This window comes from Ochotona curzoniae, unplaced genomic scaffold (assembly GCF_017591425.1).
Source record: "Ochotona curzoniae isolate NIBS_2020 unplaced genomic scaffold, NIBS_Ocur_1.0 scaffold_3835, whole genome shotgun sequence".
NCBI lineage: Eukaryota > Metazoa > Chordata > Mammalia > Lagomorpha > Ochotonidae > Ochotona > Ochotona curzoniae.
Window position 1 is genome coordinate 19,367,168 of NW_024467114.1, and position 16,080 is coordinate 19,383,247.

The 16,080-nt window shown below is 44.5% G+C and overlaps 1 protein-coding gene across 2 annotated transcripts in view; it reads left to right on the top strand.

The window, feature by feature from the left end:
- The window catches only part of ELMO1 (engulfment and cell motility 1), a 489,334-nt gene that overhangs the window by 45,858 nt on the left and 427,396 nt on the right, over window positions 1–16,080 (top strand). The window lies entirely within an intron of this gene.

The window sequence follows — 16,080 nt, forward strand, 5'->3', positions numbered from 1 at the left end:
TCTATTCAGAAGGAAAACTGTAAGCCAACCTTCTGAACCGCAAAGAAAATAAAAAGATCCCTGGAACTTTTGGGGCTCGGGTGTGGTAGCATCCTCTGTGCCTGCTGAATTCATGTGCCTGTGGGCTCTTGGCACATCCCGAGTCAGCACCTGGGCCTTGCAGACATCCTTGCAGGCTTAAGGATAATGTGGTGATAAACAACCTGAAGGGCTCAAGGAATTCATGATTGACTCCCATTAACAGGGGAACCAGCTCTGGGGAGGTGGGGCCTGGGAAGCCAGTGGGACCCAGGTGTGCGTGTGTCCTGTGTTGGACAGAGGGCAGCAGGAGTGGGAGAGGCTGCCTAGGCTGTCAGAGTTCTGAATGTCCATTCAGCAGTTTCTGTCTTTGAGAGTATTTTGGCCTGTCACCACACCTGCACTCATTTACCAGTGGGATGTTGCAGGAGCTACTTCTAACCTCTGGGGTGGGGAGAAGTTTGAATGCTTGTTTTTAATCCATTGTTTGTTACAGTCATGGGTGTTAAGTCCCCTGTAGCAGAATACAGGTTAACAAAAAGAAGCATACACATGTCTTTAAGTTTTAGGAAACACAGGAGGTTTCATAGGGAAAGAAAGACCCAAAGATGTAGGAAGATTTGTTCATTTTACACGGTTTGTGGAAGAGCAGAAAGTCATGGAAAATCTGAACAAATCAAGGAAAGCCCAACAAGGCCTGTTGGCTCAGATTATTGTCATTATCTTCTGCTTTCCTCGGGGTCTGGAGAAGACACCAGGACTGCTCACAAGAATTCTAAGAGGGTTAAGGGGCTAAGGCTGCTCTCTCACACACCAAACTGCCATGCTTTGGGGGAGCCAGTCCTGAACCCCATCCGAAGCCCACGGCCAGCCTTGTGTTCTCCATGAGATGAGAGCTGTGGTGTTCAGTCACTTTCCAACTGTGTTCATGGAGCTCCCATTTCTGACAGGAACTGGCCCTGGCTTGCTGCTCTTTCCTGGGCAAGCATACCTTCACTTCTGGCTTCCTCAGGTGTCAGGGTTCCCTGTGAATAAGGCCTTGCAGCAACAACAAAAGATGAATGTGTGCAGTCGGGCAGACAGCCCTTTCACTCCCGAGTGAGGCTTTTAGACCGGAATGACACCAGGCTGTCAGCTTTCTCCTATGTCCGTTACAACATCTTTGGGATTTTGGCCTAGAGAACTAATGCCTGCACTGGGTAGAGGTTGGAAGGCAGCTGATTGTGTCTTTAGTCCTGAGGAAGGAAGTTCTTTGCCATTTTGAAAGGGGTTTAAATCTTACTTCCTCCTGGGCAGGATATAGTCTGGAGCAAGGAGATAAGAAGGTGGCCGGGATATCAGCCTGTTACTCCTCAGATGGAAAGCTTTGTGCTTTTCTCATGTCTTCACCCGCCATCTGTCAAGTGTCTTTGAGGAACTGAGAAGACTGAGTTGTGCTTGCTTCTGCCCTGTCCTGGCTCCTTTTTGTGGTTGTGTAGAATGTGGGGACATTTTCATGTGGGCCCTGGGTATGGCATGTGTGGCAGAGTCCTCCCTGGGTATCAGTGAGGAGATGATTTCTGGACATCTGTGGATACTAGAATCTGAATAAGCTTCTTTTGCTCTTAGACAATGGTGTAGCACTTGCATATAATCTACCCACTACCTTCTGTATATTTTCGGTCATCCCAGGATTGTTCGTAAGACCTAATATAGTGGAGAAAGCTGCTGTGCTGTTTTGTGTGTGTGGGTATGTGTGTGTGTGTGTTAGCATATAATGGCATGAAAGAAAGTGTGTGCCTGCTCGTTGCAGATATATTTTTTCCCCCAGAATATTTTCAGTCTTTGGTTAAATATGTGGATGAGGAGCCTGTGGCTACAGATGGCCCAATTGTATTTCATCTATGCTGGGAAAATGTTGGAGAGTTTTAGAATATATCGTGCTGAAAATGCTTGTATTAGGCGGTTAGGCCCTGAAGTGATTTCACAAAATGTTAGAAATAGAAAAATTCATGAAAACAAAACTAAAAACTAGGTCTGCACTTCCTCAGAACAAATCTGAGCTGTGTGCAGAGCATCAGCTGGAGTCCTTTCCCTGGACCTCACTGGGTTTACTTACTTGACTACTACAGCAGCAGGCCCAGAAAGCCATCCAGTCTACCTGGGTCTGGGGGCGTGGCCTCAGGATCCGAGTATCACAGTGTGCATCCTGGAGATTGGCCTTGTGGTGTTAAAGCCCTGTTTGGGTCCCTCTATTCCACAGTCGAGTATTTGGTTTCCAGTCTCAGCTCTGCTCTTATTTCCAGCTTCCCGCTAGAGTGTATTCTAGGAGGCAGCCGGTGATGGCTGCTCCCTGTGGGAAGACTTGAGTTGAATTCCCAAATCCTGACTTGGTCTTGGCCCAGCCACCACTGTTGTGGCATTTGGAGAGTGAACTGATGGATAGGGGATTTCTCTCTCATCTTTTAATCTATTTTTTGAGTAAATACATTAAAAATTTATTTTAAATCAGCTCCACTCAACAGCAGAGCCATCCTTAGGAAATACATACTTAGCTTTGGGTTCATACTCTGCTTGGGAGTACCTGTGCTGGGCTGACATTCTCAGCTGAAGTAGGAAAAGTTCATGCCTGATGTATGGTGATTATGCACAGGACTTCCTGAAAATGAGTTCCAGGTTTGACAAAATGCGGTCCCTCACACAAGAACTCATTGGCTACAGATTTCTATGAGCCTGTGTGGGCTTTAGCATCAAGGCAGAATGTGGCATGTCCTGTGGACCAAGGTGAGGAACCCACTCAAAGACCCAAGCCAAAGATCACCAGGCAAGCCTGTGGCTTGTGGAGTGGACACACAGGATACCTGAGGGGTTGGTGCCTGGTGTTCCACTAAGCTGTCCTGTTAACGGATGGGTAGGTACTGCTGATGCAGGAGCTTTGAAGGAAGCATTTCTGTGCTTCTTCAGAGGGAGAATGACCTCACATACAGAGCTGCGGATCAAGTGTAGCAGAGGATTGAATCAATATGTCCCAGCTAAGGTCATCATCTGTCCTTCCCAAGAGTGATGATGGATGGTAGTGAGGCAAAAATACTGTGATGAAATGATAGCAGCCACACATAGGGCACAAGGTGTTCTCTTTTTTCTTATTTCTGGATATAATTTTCTTAGGGAAAGACATGTTAGCCCTTTGTTTTCCTTAGATAAAAAAGTGTGCCTTTGTTTCAAGTGTCCAGGAATTGTATGTCAGAAGATGAATAAGATAACAGAAGCAAATAAAGTAGAAAGACAAGTAAGGTCGACAGATTTGTCCCTTTTTGGTTTTTGAGTTTCCTTATCCTGGTTCTTGACTTAAACAGCAGAGAGAGTTTCAGAAGAAAGACTATGTGCTGGTTATTTGAAGATTTGCATTTAAATGAATATATAGGTTGAGTTTTCATTACAACTTTCAAGAATCCTGAAAGATGAGAAAGGAAATTTAACAGCGAGAATACTAACTTCTACATGACTGGGAATAGAGTGCAGGGGTCATCTACTGTGTTTTCATGTATTTATACAAAAAATCAATAATGCTGGGGTGCAGATAAGGTGAATACACATTTATTGGTGTCTCCTGTTGGGCACTGTGCTAGACATGGCAGTGTCTGAATTCATGGCAGGCATGAATTCATTTAGTTCTCACAGTAGTCTAATGACATGTGTCATTAGCCATGTTGGTTGTGTGGTTTTCTCATAAGGAGGTTCTTTGGGTTTGTCAAAGGGAAATCACTGGTAAGTGGATCTGAGGGTGTTCACACACATCTCATAGAGGCCTTTTTGGACCGTTATTTCACTCAATACTTTCCTGATACAGTCAGTCCAATGATGAACCTGAAGATTCCATCCATTTTCTGTCAAGCCTTTGATAATCAAATCTTCTCATTTTGATTGTATTTTCCAAGTGCTGCTATTTAAAGGGGAGGCACTTTTTATTGTAGATTAATTTTCATTTTACTTGAATGGTAGTTGAGCTCTCATTGGCTGATTCATTCTTCAAAACCCCACAATGACTGGAAATGACTTGGGTTGACACTGAAAGTCAGTGACTCCTGGATTCCATGTGAGCCATCACCTGCTGCCAAACAAGATTTGCATTATCAGGAAACTAGAGTCCGGAGCCAGATTTGGCCCTTGAACCCAGACTTGGTGATGTGGGATGTAGGTATGTCTCAATTGCATCTTAACCATTAGACTTAACCGCCTGTCCTTTGTATTTCTGTAAGAGTCATTTTTAAAATTTCACATTGTAGAATGTTAGAGACTGTCACATGCTCTCTGCTGTTTGATCTTCATTTGAATCCTCTTGGGTTACCTTTCAGATCCACTGTGCTTAGAAATCAAAGGTGCTCAAATAACTTAATATAGGGTGGATGTTAGCAAAAGAAGGCCATACGTGAACCCAGGTTTATGTGAATGAAAAACCATAACTGATGGACACTTTACAATGAAACCATGGAAATCCCATGATTCTCATCAGGGAGAACAATGAGAAAGTGCAGCTGAGATGGCTCCATGAGATGCACAAAAGAATAGAGATTAATGAAAGGAAGAAATAAGTGGCAGAAAAAAGGTTGACATTGCCTACAGAAGAATTAGAGTATGCTTACAATTTTCCTTCCCATAGATAAAAAATAAGTATGCAGAATGATAATGCAGTTATTTTGGTTATTTTGATTCATTGTGTCATTGCAAAGATTTTATTTGCAAGTCCCCATCACCTTATTCAAATCTGAATATTTTCTTATCAGTTGTATATGGAAAATTGATGTAAAGACGTAACAGAAGTGTTTGCTTTCCATTAACAAAACAAACAAGTTGTTGAGAGGGTGGAGAGAAGACGTAATTTCTTCTAGACTCTCACCAAGCACCGAGTTTTCATCTTTAAATATGTAAAACTCCAAGTATTGAAAACAGTACAGTATCCAAGTTTAGCTTTTTAACACCCTAGGGGGTTTGAGTTTTTCTCAAGGATCTCATGAAGTTCTGAAAATAAACTTGGTTATAATTTACTTAAATATGGGAGGGTGCTATGAAATTAAGTCAACAATAGAGTGCTATAATTCCAGGATTACTGGAAATGATTAGGGAAATGCAAGTAGTGGGTGGCAGAGAGAGAGAGGCAAGGATGAATAAGTCTAGAAACTGTGTATTCACTTGCTCTGCCTAATACTGAAAAAAGCCAACCCCAGCAATGCTTGAAATACTTACCATAGTAGGTAACAATGGGAATTCAAATGTGATTAAAATACCAGGTATGAAACGCGGCATATCATGATATCCAACCAGGACTGTAGACTTTGTCCTTCAAACATTCATGTACTGGGAATGAGTATAAATTCACATGGGTCCCAAGTTCAAGGCATTGGGAGTTTGTTTTTGCATTGGGAGTTTGTTTTTGTATTTGGGAATGTCCCCTTACCTACCCTTCTCATGCTGTGGGTCCTGATCAAAGGTGCCTCCTACTTGGCACTTAATTTAGAAGCTCTTAGGCTCCACTTCTCACAATCTGGCACAAGCAGGTGGAGCTTAGGTTTCGATGCAACCTGGTCCTTGTTTCCTCTGAACTCTCCCTGCCCCAGGTTAAGCCTCATCAGTCTCTGGTTTGGAAGGAACCCCAGTGGTCTGCTCACAGATATCCTGGTGGGCCTCCTTTCCCCTTGCTTTTTTTCGCCCCTGAGATCACTGTAAGCACGTTTGTGTGACCTTGCCTCTTGGCTTCCAACCATGTGTTGGCTTCCAAGCGCACAGGATGAGGAACAGATTCTTATGGGAAGTAGATCAGTGTTTCTGGATGTGTGAGAACTGGAGCATCGAACAAGCAGGGAAGACAACAGCAGTGTCAGCCATGGGACAAATCAAAACTTGACAGCATGCAAGGAGAAGGATGCGATTCATTTCTCTATTTGCTGCTTACAATGCATGATCTAAAGCCAATCGGAGGAAACATCAGGCAAACCTAACTTGAGGGACATTATATAAAATACCCCGCCTGTGATCTTAAACAATGTCAAGGTTAGAAAAATCAAGGGGAAACTGAGGGCTGTGTTACGGAATGAGGAAGGCAAAAGGAAACAACTGGTAGCTCCATGTGGATTCTGAACTATTTCCTTTCACGGCAACATATGTTACTGGGACACTTGATGAGATTTGGACAAGTAGGACATGTCTTAAATTTTTTGATTTTGGTAGCAGTGTGTGGTAGTGTAGCAATGTCATTGTTTCTAATGAAAGTATCCTGAAGATTAACTTTATTGGGGCATTGAGCTGGCTGTTTAATTTAGAGTGGTTCAGGAAGAAAAAAAGTTGTTGTTGTTATTATTATTATTATTATTAGTAGTAGTAGTAGTAGTAGTAATTGTTTTGTAAATTTAAGATTGCTTCAGAATAAAATTTTTTTAAAAGAAAAATATCACTGTACACATATTTTTTTAACAACCTGGTTACTAATTACTTGTATTGAACTGTCCTAACTAGTATAGGTTTTTTTTTTAAGATTTATTTATTTTTTATTAAAAAATCAGATATACAGAGAGGAGGAGAGATCTATATGTTGATTCACTCCCCATGAGGCTGCAGTGGCCAGAGCTGTGCCAATCCAAAGCCAGGAGCCAGGAGCTTCTTCCGAGTCTCCCATGCGGGAGCAGGGTCCCAAGGCTTTGGGCCGTTCTCGACTGCTTTCCCAGGCCAGAAGCAGGGAGTTGGATGGGAAGTAGGGCTGCCAGGATTAGAACCAGTGCTCATATGGGATCTTGGGCATGCAAGGTGAGGACTTTTAGCTGCTAGGCTACCACACTGGGCCCACATTTGGGGTTTTGCCCAGAGTTGAGTTACCCAGATAGATTCTTTCCTCTGTTGATGGAATGTGCACAAATACGGTCTTACTAGATGTTGTTTTAAGTTGGGTCTTGGCCAATAAGAAATCCTCATCCTTTCCCAGCAGGTGTCCTTGGAGATGTTCCAGGACAGCACAGTTCTGTCCCAGAGGCAATTAGTGGGCTCCTAGGGACTAGGAATGTACTCACCAGTTTGGTGGTTTACTCTGAGAAATGTAATGAAGACCACTGGCACCCTCTCAGTAGCACATTTCTTCCCTGTAGGTAGATTTCAAGGGAAACTGAGTCATCATCCATAGAGTTCTTGATGAGCATAAAATCACAGTGAGAACTGGCCAGGATGGTCAGGAAATCCTGAGACTGATTAGTCCTTCATGTGGCCCTGCGTGCTTGCACTTGGCAATGGGATGTGGAGATGGGAGTAAGTCTTAGGCAGGGCTCCACTCCGCGATAGAGCTGCTGTGTCCTGGCAGCCTTCTGTGTTTATTAACTTTTTCGGTTGGCCCCGTCTTTATTTCTCAATATGTGCTCTTTAGAGAGACTAACAGCCTCTACTAGATTCTTGCCAGCTTCTGCTGTCGGAAGAGCCACGTGGACTTGTGAACGTCTTGGCAGCTCTGTGACTCTGCCGCGTTCTGGGTCGAGTCGCTGCTAGAGACATTCAGTCCAGGATCTTTAGAGACCTTCTTGCTCCTCTTATAGAACCCAAGAGACTACTGGCTGCAACGCAACTGCTGGGAGAAGCAGGGTGAGTGCTGCAGTAGCGGCTTCCTGCTTTCTGTTATTTATTTATTTTCCAATTTATTTATCTGAAAGGCAGAGAGAGAGGAAAAGAGAGAGAAATCAGTCTGCCATCCGCTGACCTGCTGATTGATTCCCCAATTGGCTGCATCAGTCAGAGGCAGGCCAGGCCCAAACCAGAAGTCTGGGACCTGCATCCGGGTCTCCCACATGGGTGACAGGGACCCAACACGTGGGCCGTCATCTGCACCCTTCTAAGTTGAAAATGGAGCAGCCAAGACTTGAATCCACATTCATCTAGGTGGTAGCTTCATATGCCACAATGTTGGCTCCGTGTTTGTTTATTGTTTTTAGTGTCTGGAGATGTGTAAAAGGAGGGAAAGATTTTTAAAAAGCTTGGAACATGTTATTATTGCTGGAGTTCTACCCTTTTAGAAATGGGATTCTTTCTGTTAGAAGCATGTGCCTCTCTTCAGTGCAGCCCAGGCCCTGGGTACACAGAGTCCACACGGGAAGGCGACACTTTCTGAAACTGAGCATGCTTCCGGTGGCAGGTGTCTCCCATACACTCCTCCTCCTGTCTTGGACTTGTTGTCATTTCTTGCTTAGGTGGCTGTAACTTCCTTTAGGATCCCTGGCTACTTTAGCCCTGGAAACTGTGATTCCAAATGGCTCCTCATATTAAAAAAGCATTTGCTTCCTGGTGGGTGTTACCTGGGGGTCTTAGGTTAACAACCTATTTTCTTCCCCTCGTAAATACCTTCAACAGCCAGCACTGAGTCAGGCTGGAGCCAGGGCTGAGAAATGGATCTGGTCCCCCATGTGGGTGACGGGGACCCAGTTACTACCTGCTGCCTCCCAGAATGCATGTGAGTAGGAATTTTGAATTGAGAGTGGGGTTGGTATGTAAGCCCAAGCATTGCCATATGGGACGTGAGACTCTCCAATGCCATCTGTAAACTCACAAGTGGCTACTTCTGTAGCTTGCTTTCAAAGAGGGGGCCTGAGACTGCTCCGGCAGCCAGTTGTCCAGAGCTAATGGATAGAAGCTAGCCAGCAGGATCTGGGTCCTTTAGTGGGTTAAGAAGCCTTGGGAGGTAGGCCCAACTTGGCCCAGAGCAGTAGCCTAGCAGCTAAAGTCATCACTTTGCACATGCCAGGATTCCATTTGGGTACCAGTTCTAATCCTGGCAGCCCTATTTCTCATCCAGCTCCCTACTTGTGGCCTGGGAAAGCAATCGAGGATGGCCCAATGCCTTGGGACCCTGTCCCTGTGTGGCCCCTGGCTCCTGGCTTCGGATTGCCTCAGCTCTGGCCATTGCAGCTGCTGGGGGAGTGAATCAATGGGTGGAAGTTTTTCCTCTCTCTGTATATCTGACTTTCCAATAAAAATAAAAAATAAATCTTAAAAAAAAAAAAGCAGCATTGGGAGCTATCTGCCTTAAACTCTGTGGATATTCTTAAAACAGTTTTGGAAAGAAAGTACGTTTACAGACTGGTTGACACTGATCTAACTTTTCTGGTCGTCAGTTTAGTATAAGCTTATATTTTATTTTATGCTTGCGTGTATCAAGCCTTTTATACAAATGTTTTAAGCCTTTTAGACAAATGCAGTTATCAGTAACCACCCCTTGTGCAGAGCATGCCTCACTTGATGATTCAATACTGTGGACATTGAACTGATGGGGAGGTCCAGTTTCTTTCACTGTGTGCTCAGCTGGAGGCCCAGTGAGAGTGTCTACAGGGTCAGGTTGACTTGCTGTTCTGGCTTGGCCTCCTTGTGTCAACACGGGTGCCCTCGCTGGTGGAAGTCCCCCTTCCCAAGGAGTGCACTGACCTCAGCACCTGGTGGGCAGAATCAGCAGCTTGGGAGGAGGCTGCTGCGTGCCTAAGAGGTTCAGAGAACAGAAGCAAGGTTCCCATTTGCAAAACAAGACCTTTAGAAAGATTGATTTTCTTTATTTGAACAGCAGAGTTGAAGAGAGGAGGGTGAGAGAGGAAAAGGGAAAAGGGCACAGGGAGAGCCTGGTTGCCACTGATTCACTGCCAACATAGCTCCAGTGACTGAGCCAGGAGTCAGGCGTTTCATCTGGGTCTCCCACATGGGTGCAGAGGTCCTAGATCTTGGGCTGGGCATCTTCTGCTACTTTTCCAGGCATACATTAGTAGGGAGCTGCATTGGAAGTAGAGCAGCCGGGATTTCAAGCAGCACCTGGATAGGATGCCGGTACAGAAGGTAGCAGCTTAACTAAGCTGCAAGGTCAGACCCAATAAATCCCTGAAGAAGGAGCTTCTATATTAGTCTTTGCATCTATTGAGTCTTTCTCTGGATCAGAGGGACTTAATGGGTGCTAAACTGTGGAATAACAAAAAGGATTAGAAATAGAATCATTGAGTGCTCTGCCCCACCCCAGAACTCTGCCAAGAAGACCAACCTATGCTTAGGTATAACTCCCCGGACTCTGAGCCCAAAAGGCACCTTTTCTCTTGTAACTTTAAGCAAAGTAAAATAGAACCTGAAACGTGCTATACCAAGCAGGTACAGCCGGAAGTTTGCTTAGGGGCTGCTAACTTCCACTTTCATTCTGTCCCTGTGCCACTGTGCTTCTGGAAGTTGAGGTGGTGGAAGAAGTGTTATTACAAGGGGAGATGCTCCTTGGGGCACCTTACTAAGCTGTTCCTTCATCACATTTCCTGTTTGATGGAAAGAGTTCTGCCCTCCTTGGCTCTGCCAGGCGTTCCCCCTGCTGAGGGCGCGTGGGTTTGATGTGAAACTGATCGCTCTCCTTGCAAGTGGTGCGGGGTTGACAGCTGTGTAAGGAAACACTCCGCTGTAATGGGCTTCCGTCCCAGCTCAGTCAAGGCACTGACTCTTTGCTCCCAGTGACAGCTGCAAGGTACGGATTCATGAGGAGGACACCAGCTCTGAATTCCAATGACCATACTGACTTGAGCAGAAAGGCTGTATTTTCATACCGGTGGTACATTTGTACAACTCGCCGCTGTGATAGCCGGTACCCAGCCATCCCCTATTACTAATGTTTCTAACAAAGTGATTTGCAGAATGAGGGCACAGGTGACAGATACTGCTTCACTCCTTGCAAGATGAAAGTGCAGGGAAACCTGCTCAGAATTTCAAGAGGTGAGAAAGGCAGGTGAAATAGGGAGGTTTATGAGATTTTGGAAGCTGAATGACACCCGTGAGACCATGGGGTGCGTGTATTTTGGTTTACAGTGATTAATTGTGGTTTCAGAGAGCAGAGCTCTGTAATGCGGGTAGGGCGTGCTGCAGTTACTAAGGGGTCCTGGGACGTCCCTGCTGCATGCTTTATGCATACACCCTTTGGGTGGTTGCAGAGGGATCCTGGTCTGATGAGCTCTAGTCTGCATCTTTGCTGTTGAGGGATAATCAGATTTCCTGTTCTATTAACCAGGTGTCAGGATCTGGAGACAAGTGTGTTCTCCCGGTCTTGAGCCTGAGCTGTCGTTGGAGACTTTTAATGCTTCACAAGCTGACAGCATGGGGGTTTGTCTTCCAGTGTGACTTCGACTTGCAAACCTGAGGTATTCCAGCAGTGGATTAAAATGTACAGACTGCAAATTGCCATTGCTTTGAGGAAATACACGTGGCGGACCAGATCCTTGTCGGCACAATGGAAGGATGGGGGTTGGTGGGGAGGGAAATCTGGATGTTTCAAAACAGGCTTTTAAAAACAGGGCCAGGACCACTTCGTGTCTTAAGAAAAAAAAATCCTCATTTTGAACTTTGAAAGTCTTTTTCTCTGTCAAAAAAGGAAGATTTTTCTGTGGCTGTTTTTGCTTAATGTGGGGCTAGCTTTATTTTGGCGTCTTTGAAGCCCAGTGTGAGGGCTAGCATTTGGCTTTGTGGAGAAGTAAAAAAGAAACAAAAAGAAAACGAAAGAAAGGAATTGCTGGGTGCTGGTTGTGCTACATTAAAGTGACAAAGGACAGATAACAGGGCATCATGCGCTCATCAATTAGCCCTCTCTAATTTGCTACTGGGGAAAGTGGTGCTTTGGGGTTGGATTGTCATATCTTTCCCTAAATTAAGGTTTAAAAAAGAAGCTCTAGTTTGCCCAAAAAGAGAAAACCTGAAAAAGCAAGGCTTTCAGGATTGGATTGGCCTCTGGCTGCCCACACTCAGGAGGTTGTTTGTGGGAGTCCTGCTTTAACAACATGTGCGTGACGGGTGTGGCCTTATTTTTAGAAGCCATGCTTCTGCAATGTTGTTTTGTGAGTTGCTAAAGGGTATCCATTTCTAGAGATGGTGAGGACCTGCAGAACATACTCTGTGTTGCACAGGTGGCAGCAATTTTGTGTGGTCTCTATACGTGTCATTGTGGAGGGAGGACCTGCTTCACGGGTGAGGGCATGAGGAAGGTCAAGCTTGCTTTTCCATACTTTTGTTTAGTTCGAGGCAACAGATAGGAAAACCAAATGGTTCTTCAGGAAAAATCATGCCATATTCTACACTAACCCCATATTTCTTTCCCTCCTACCTCAACTTTCCAGAGAGCCAAAATGTCATTCTGTAACATACGATAGTACCTGAATTATAATAGTACCAAGAAACAATCCTCATAATTTGTGTATGGGAAGTCAAGGCCATTGGTTACCACATTGTAGTAACTTGCAGTTGTTTAGACCTTGACAGGATCTCTGGACATTTTCTTTGCTCAAGGACAGACCCACTGCTGTTGGCTCCCAAGGTGACTGGTACTGCTATCCACAGATGAGGCTTTAATTCATTAGTCCTCATGTTTGGGGCTCATGTTATACTTTGACTGTTAAGATCAATGTTTTCCAAACTGTGCTACATGCACTGTTAATAGATGTGATACTTAAAAGATTCTGTGGGTGTATACATTTAAACGAGGATAGCATATACCAAGCTGGACAGATTGAAGAAGAACATTTCTAGGTCTTTACTATGTAAAACTGCACTGTGACCTTCCAGGACATCTGTCTCCCTTTGGGGCTATGCCACTGCAGATGGTATTTAGATGCCGGGGCAGATGCAGTTTAGATGATGTCATCCTGGAATAGGATGGGTATCTAATCCAGTAAGACTGCTGTACTTATGCACAGGGGAAATGTGAATAGAAGCCCACATGGAAGGACCCCATGTGAAGACTGAAGTTAGGCTGTCACAAGCACTGTGGTTTAAATAGGGTTTGTGTGCCCCTGGACCCACAGGAGCTTAATCCCCCAAATCCTGTGTTAATGGAATTAAGAGGGTAAAGATATAATCTGATTGGGATGTTTAGGGTGGCGTTCCCATGACTGAGTCCAGAAGAGTCATGCAGATACGGACATTGGAAGACAAGCCTGGCCCCATGTTTTGCCATGTGTCACACTGTGCTGCCTTGAGACACTGCCAACAAGAAGGCCATCACCACTTGACGCCTCGCAACCTTGCACCTCCACAGCCGTAAACACAGATCAACCTCTTTTCTTGATCAAGCCTTCCTCAGATATTTCATTATAGCAGTTGTTCTCTTTGGAGATATCCTCATTAAACTGCTATGGAACATGATTACCACCTGGTCAGGTGGTCGTGAGGATTCAAGAAGAACCTCTGTCTAAAGATGCTGCGAGCCAAGGACCATGAGGAGTCAGGACTCCAGGAGAATACATTAGAGTCCCTAGCCCTACCTGTCTGACCCTCCCTCCCTTCCCCTGGGACATATCCCTAGGCAAGAACAATCTGCCTCTGCCACTTTGTGTCCGGTTCCCAAGCCTAAGTTACTTTCTCTTTCCTTATTCCTCTTCTTCCTCCCTCCCCAACTAACTTCTCATAAAGATTATAGCATTCCATAAGTTTCTATCTTAATTGGTTTGTGTAGCTTGCTGAAACAAAACATCACAGACTGAGTAATTTATAAGGAAAATAAATGTACGTTTCATCATTCTAGCAGTTGGGAATTTCAAAATCAAGGTCCTGGTGTCTGGTGAAGGCTTTCTTGCTGTGTTATCCCATGGCGGAGGGCAGAAAGGGAAGGCGGCATGATATGGAGAGAGGGAGAGAAAAGAGAGGGCAAAGAGCCAAGTCATTTTTACAACTAACCCACTGTTGCCATAATAAACCCATTCCCAAGATAACATTAGCCCATCATGAAAGCTGAGTCCCAGTCACTTTTGGGGTCCCACCTGCCAACACTGTTGCCTTGGCAATGAAAGTGTCTAACTTGGGAACTTCAGGGAACACATTCAGACCACAGCAGGCTGCAAGGCCAAGGAAAGCCACATTCTGGATATGTATACCCATCTTCACCATAAAAGCCACTAGTTACGAAAACCTGTTTCTTCTTTCTGGGAGCAGGCTCCAGGGCTCAGCACCAGGTCACTGGGGCTCACTCCTCACTAAGCTGTAGACACTGGCTTTGTATGTGAAGTGATTCCAGATGAAGATCAAGTGCCTGCCCAGAGCATCTGAATGATTGCCCAGGAGTCCTGAGAGTGAAGAGAGGCTTAGATCTAAATTAGCATCTAGCCCAGCCCCATTGTGTGACATTTCTGGATCCTGAAGTCACATCAGCTGCAGGGCACTTGTACTAGTGCTGGGCCTGGCATTGCTGTATCTGAAGGTCCTTAGTTGCCAGGACCTAGGTGCCTCCGATCCATGTTATGTGTGTGAGTATGTTTTGCCATGCGGAAAACTAACTACTCTTTCAGTTACCTGCTCAGTGAGTGCATATGAGGTCTCGAAGTGCCTGGTTCTCTTCTTCTGGACACAGAGAGCCATATGTTCAAGCTTACAGGAAGCTTCTTTTGGAGTGGGCCATCCTAACAAGAAGTTAGTAAGTGAAGGCCTGAAATTGTTTCAGGGGCCAGATGGAGGGAGATGCAAAGGGGTCAGAGGCCGGACCAGAAGGAATTTGAACATTTCTTTTAGTGCTATGGGATGCTTCTGAATGTTTGGAGCAGGGGTGTGGTATGGTCTGACATATGTGGCACTGTGGACAATCAACTGCTGTGGGCCAAGTAGAGACAGAAGGGCCACTGGAGGCAGGCACTATGGAGCAGCTGGAGGAAGTGTGTGCCTTTGCTGCAAATCATCATTAAATCAAAGCTTCCAGAGAATTCCTAGGCAGTGCTTACTTTGCTTCACGCTTAAAATCAGATCAGCCATATGTACATTTTGCTCTTTGTCAAATAATTCTGTTTTCAAATATGACATTTACAGTCTTATTTGAGTGTGTTCGCAAGTTCAAACAAACTTGTATGCATTTTTACTCATGTCTTTCTTTGTGTACGATACTTGCTGGTTTTATTACAGATTAGAGTAGAAGAAGCAATTTGTCTGGGTCAAGTTCTTAAGACAGCTGCTTGAATAGATACAGAACTTAGTGCTTTTCTGACAAATAAAAAATTTTCAATTTTTCTCTCATCTAATTATATTGCTCAGTCTTATTTATAAATGTAGTGTCTTGCCTAATGACTTGCACTTTTTATTCACATTTGCATCAATTGTTAATCTTGTCTAAGTCCATATGATTAAGTGTGCATATAAACATCTTAATCATGCATCTGTTTTCAATTTGTGTCAGTAAGATGGATAATAATCTATACTACCAAAGTAGGTATTACCAAAACAGTATTCAAAGTATTGCCTAGGCAACATATTGCATACTGAAAGTAAAATGCAGAAGAAACCATCAAAATCCATGTGTTCCAAGGTTTATATAAAATTTAACATTCTTGAAATATACATGTGACACAGGGGGTAAGTTGGATAAGCCACTGCTTAGGACCCCAATATCAAATATTGGAATGCTGTTTGAGACCCATATACTCTGCTTCAGATCCAGTTTTCTGCTTATGCACTGGAAATGAATGATGACCCAAGATGATCTAAGTTGAAGAGCCAGTTGGAAGTCTAGGCCCCTGGCTTCGTCCTATCCAACCTTAGCTATTGTGGCCCTTTTGGGAATGTCTCTGTCTTTTGTCACTCCCTTTCTGTCACTATGCCTTTCAAATAAATAAGTATTGAAAAAAAAAAAACCACCTCACATTCCTTTAAATATTGCCTGTGATGACACTCTTCCTTTTTTTTTTTTTTAAGATTTATTTATTTTACTTAGAAAGCCAGAGTTACCTAGACTGAAGGTGAGACACAATGATCTTCCATCTGCTGGTTCACTTCCAAGTGGCTGCAGTGGCCAGAGTTGGGTTGGTCCAAAGCAGGGAACCTGGAGCTTTCAGGGTCTCCCCTGTTGGTGCAGGGGACCAAGGGCTTTGGCCATTCTGTGCTGCTTTTGCAGGTCATAAGCCAGGATCTGGATGGGGAAGAGGAGCGATGGGCCAATGATATGTGCTGCTGCTGGCAACAGAAGATTAACCTTTTATACCACCATGCTGGCCCCACACTCTTACTGTAGGATGTATTTTCAATAAAGTGCATAGCAAAAATGATACTTCTGCCCAAAATGCATAACCTGAATCTCAATGC